Raw genomic sequence first — 5324 nt, forward strand, 5'->3', positions numbered from 1 at the left:
CGGAACGACCAGTATTTCGCTGTATCTTTTCTTTGGTACCTTTGATAAGCTGAGGAGACCGCACACTTCTTTTTTCGGTGACGTCCAGGTCGATCAGCGGTGGAATCAGTCTCTTGAAATTTCTGTGTCAATCTTCCAGACTGTGTTTCGGTCAATTTTAAGCCTTTTTGCTATAGCTGTATTACATTCACCTCTTTTATGGAGGGTTATGTTTGTAGTTCGGTCTATAGCCATTATCTAATTTGTAAATCTGAATTTATTTAGCCTGAAACAAAAAGAAGACACACCAAGCTTTTATAATGATATATAATTTTCATATTTTTACTGTACACTTCGGATAACATACCCACAGAGCGCGTTTTTTTTTTTTTTCGAATTATGAACTCTTCGATGACTTACACTGACAGACAGACAGACAGACAGACAGACAGACAGACAGACAGACAGACAGGCAGACAGGCAGGCAGACACACACACAGACAGACAGACAGACAGACAGACAGACAGACTGACAGAGACAGAGAGCTGATATGCTCCCACATAGCCCCAAAACATATATCATGTTGTATATTCGAGTGTATTTTGGTGTGTATATATATGAATGTATGTAGATATGAAATAAATATTTTCCTTGCCTTTGAATAGTGAAAGTAAGTTCTGCATGCTACACAGGGCGACAAGATAGATAGATTTTTGGCTAAAAATAGATAGATCCAACAACATTTTAATATATTGTAAGCAGATGTTGAGATAACATTCATTGTGAGCAAATAAAAATATTCAAGTACCGCCATGACATTTATTTGTGTATGGCGTGTATGCGTTTCATATACGTGTATATGTAAATATGTGAACGCATTTATCTATGCGTACGTGTGTGTGTATAATATACGCCCGCGCCAATGTGTATGTATGTTTATGAATGTGTTCTGCATTTTCTTTCTATGTTTATTCATATACTAAACAATTTTAGGTTGTTTTTTTTCTTTTTGTTTGCATTTTTACATCTTCACGACTTTATTTCTTTCTACACGTTTGCATTCATATATTTGTTTCCTTTCAATGATCAGTCGAACATAGAGGTTTTGTTATACATACCACCATCGAAAACCATTTATGTGAACAGCCACGTTGGCGAGCTGAATACAATCCCGTCTATACGAATATCAGCTTATTCCATTGCGACCATTATTCTGTGTTCTTTAGATCACACATCAATGTGACGAACAGTCCGTCATGTGTCAACTTTAAAGAAAAATAAACTTGGTCAATATACATTAGCGACAGAAGCAGTTTTAATACCGTGAGGTAATATTTATCTCCACTAACACATGAATGTTCTTTTAGAACAAACTATACTGTGGTAGATACCGTGAGAGAAACTCTCATATTGGCCTTTGGTGCTGGCTACGTAAAGAAGTGTGCATATTGGCCTTGATGCTGGCGATATAAACAAGAGTGCATTTTGCACCAAAAGACAATTTGAAAGAGTCTCTCGTGACAACTACAGCAGTATACTTTGTTCTAATAGAACATCCACGTCTAAGTGGGGATGGATATTACCGAACTTAGTCAAATAACTGCCTAAACGTTAAGTAAATCAGAAGAAAGATAAAGTTTTGAGGAAAATAAGGAGCAAATTCAACCACCAGAACAGAGACAATAAATGCTTGAAGAAAATAATATACATGAAGCAAATAGCCCCAGCATGGCCGCAGTTTAATGACTGAAAGAAGCAAGAGATAAAAGATATTCAAGTAGAATAAATACAAACAGTTCCTCTTCGATGAATCGAAGACCGACGTTTAGATCGTTGAGAAACGGCTAAATTTCCGGAGTCACAATCTATTTGCTTACACAGACTACCACTGACTTCGAATGTTGAGCCATAAACAGCTTAATCGAATCCAGTGTATGCTTAGTAATAGTTATATGGAAACCATAGTTGATGCGATGGAACTAAATACCATAAAGCAATAATGTGATATTCTGTAAATTGATGTTGCTTTAATCATTCTAAATATAATTAAACGTTTCCAACATGCTAGATCCAAAATTAATATTTAGCTGTTATGTTTGATATTGCACTTAAATTACATTTAATTGCCCAAGGAATCATTCGTTGAAAATAGGTTTAATATGCATAATTGTAAAGGAAGCGCCTAAAAAGTATCTCTGCGTGATGTTTTAAAATTTAATTGAATCACTACTGGAAATGAATAATTAACAAAGTCGAAACTTCACCAATAGAAGCAGAAGTTTCACGCAGATTAACAGCGTTTTGCTTCAACAAGCATCAGGAAATTATCTAATTGTAGCTCCTATAACATAAATGGGTAGTAAATATGATTAGTATGAGCCGACATTCAAGATTAAATAGTTAGTCTTTTCCTCTTCCAATAAACTGATTAACGGGAAAAGTAATTTAGCATAATACGGTTAACATGAAAAATTTAACATTTGTGGAATAGTTGAGAAAATGACCAGGTTTCAATTGCTTAATATCTGATTGGCACTTCAGATACAAAGATAACATGCATAAATGAAAAAATAATCTCTCACTGGCTTTGCACTGTAAATATGAATCGAAATGTAAAATAGAAAGAAAGGGAGTGAGAGAGAGAGAGAAAGAGAGCGGACGGAGAGTGACAGAAACACAGACATACAGACATACATACAGACAGACAGACAGGCAGACAGACAGACAGACAGACAGACAGACAGATAGACTGGCATACAAAAAGGCAGACAGACAGACTGACAAACAGATAGATAAACATATGTACATCGAGTTATAACGACAAGACAAACGCACAGACAGACACACATCATGTGTTTTATATATGTATATATATAGATCACGTGACTCGTAATCCGCACACTAATCTAATGTATGGTTTGATTCACCATGTTGTATCGCACTGTATATAGGAGTGGAGTGTGTGACCCCGAATTTTGGTTACGCGTCGAACTTCACATCGCGTACATGTATGTATATTTGAATGAATGAATATATGTATGTATGCCGAATCACTAAGTTGCGGGACAGTCAAATAAAGAACAGCGGTCTATAAGCAGTATCAACGGAAATACAAACGAGGTAACATGCAATGGGATTGAACCCAATACAACGACTTTGAAGCAACGGGAAATCGGAGAATAAAGAAGCTTAAGCAAAACAATTTACGATTATACAATTTATGCCGTAACTAGAAAGAAATATTCTAGAATACTTATTAAATAAGTTTTAAATGCAGTAATAAAATCAACAACTGCAAAAAGTAGAAAAAAAAAAGATTATAAAATTTCCGGTAAATTAAATTGATCCATAGCACGTGAAACAGGTGACGACAGCCGTCACTTTTCATACAGAAAAAAAACTAATGCGCCATAATAAAGTTCAAAGCAGTCTTCTTATGCAAAACTATAATTTTTCTCTCATTTTTTTTTTTTTTTGAAAGCTAGTTTTCAAAAGATATTTAAATAAAGTTCTTTTTTTCCTCTAAAAATTAACTGAGGACAAAATACATAAATTTTATTATTACTTGGTTTCTTTAATGACAGAAAAAAGTTTGGTCGAATTGTTATCATCGAAATAATTCTTCAGAAAGTTTTGATTGATGGATTAGATGCCAATATATTCCTTCCAACTTTGTCCATTCGACATTTCTTTTTCAAGTTCTTTATTTGTCTAAGAAACATTTAATCTCTGGTTTTTAGACACTGAAATATGGTTCAGGTTAAAACCCATTATAATTATTAATTATATTTTTTGAAATTTTAATCGATCATGCAGTACTAAATTACGAATAGATTTTGTCTAGCAAAAATAAAATAAGTGTAAAGAAATAAACTTAGAATTGAAGAATAATAAAATAAAGTCTTTTAAACCTTGTTCAATAAAATTAATTTACTGATCGCAGAAACATTATCAAATATATAATGTTGTGAGAAACTTTATGAAAAGAACTAACAATATTCTGCATTCTTATTACTTTTCTCGTAGTTTTGCATGAAACAGCCGTTGAGACCTGGGTTGAGAACAGCAATGCCCAAAGAAAGAACTCCAAACGACCGCAACAACTAGCGCAGAATAACCTTACACTTTATCACTAGCAAAGTGCTTTGCGGCGTTCTCCTTACCCTCCTGAAGAAGGTGGTTTAAAGAAATTTACAAGAGAAACAAACGGGATGCGGAAGTAGAAGATTGTGCAATGAACAAATGCTCATGTTATGCATAATCATTAAGCTGAATCAGAAACAACTAGTTTTGGATCAGCTTCATCGACTTCAAAAAGGCCTTCAACAGCTTGCACATATAATCTCTTTGAAAGATCACGTACAGAAAAAAAGCATCCATTGGCGATAGTAACATCTTGAGATAACTTTACAGGAAGTGGCGTTGCTGCGTTGGAAACAAAGATGAGGATATGGAAAGGTTCGACATCATCACATGGGTGCCACCTCTCTTTTAGTTGCTACTAGAAATGGACTTTGTTATAAGTAGGTCCAATGTGAAACCAGCACATGGCATCGAATAGAGACAAGAAGGACTTGCAGATCTTCACCTTACCAACAACAGTCTCTGATTCTTTTAGATCTACGCCTTCTATAATGTAAGACATGTCCACCAGTTTCAGCAACAGCAGATAAAAGTTAGTCTTCAGATCATCAATGGAAAGACGAAATAGATGATTATTATTGGCAGGAAGGGGAAACATCAGCAACCAGTTCGGTCGAAGGGCTAGTCTTAGAAGATCGTTGATTTCTTCATGTACCTGGGCAATGACATTACTAATGATGGCAAATTGGAAACTGATGCTGGGAAAATGCCAGATAAAGCCCTTCCCCCAGTCGCCGGAAGCTTGTACGGTCTAACCAGTCCTTCAACGAAGGTATCAAGCGCTGTTTGTATCCATCAAGCTACCTGTTTCTTAGGCTCTTCTTGTTGGCTATTCGGAAGCAAGCTAATAGCACATCATTGCATATATATGTCTGCTAATTACGTAATAGGCCTTATCTTTATAATGGTGACGTGAAGAGACTTATGTCTGTTCCAATTCCATTTGTCATGATTCAGTTTTGTATTTGTCAGAGTAATTACATTTACGTAATATTTGGAGTGAACCCTACAAACCATCATCTGGATTATAAAATCATTTTCTATTTGTAATTCATTAACAAGCTATGGCCATGCTCATTATAGATCCGACACACACACCCGTTTAAATACGTCTGTGTGTGCATATGCATATGTGTTATCCTACCTAATAAGAAACCCTTGTAGAAATGCATGTTTCGTCAATATTATTATTTCCTCTATT

The sequence above is a fragment of the Octopus bimaculoides genome, chromosome 12 (genome assembly GCF_001194135.2).
Source record: "Octopus bimaculoides isolate UCB-OBI-ISO-001 chromosome 12, ASM119413v2, whole genome shotgun sequence".
In the NCBI taxonomy this organism is placed as follows: domain Eukaryota; kingdom Metazoa; phylum Mollusca; class Cephalopoda; order Octopoda; family Octopodidae; genus Octopus; species Octopus bimaculoides.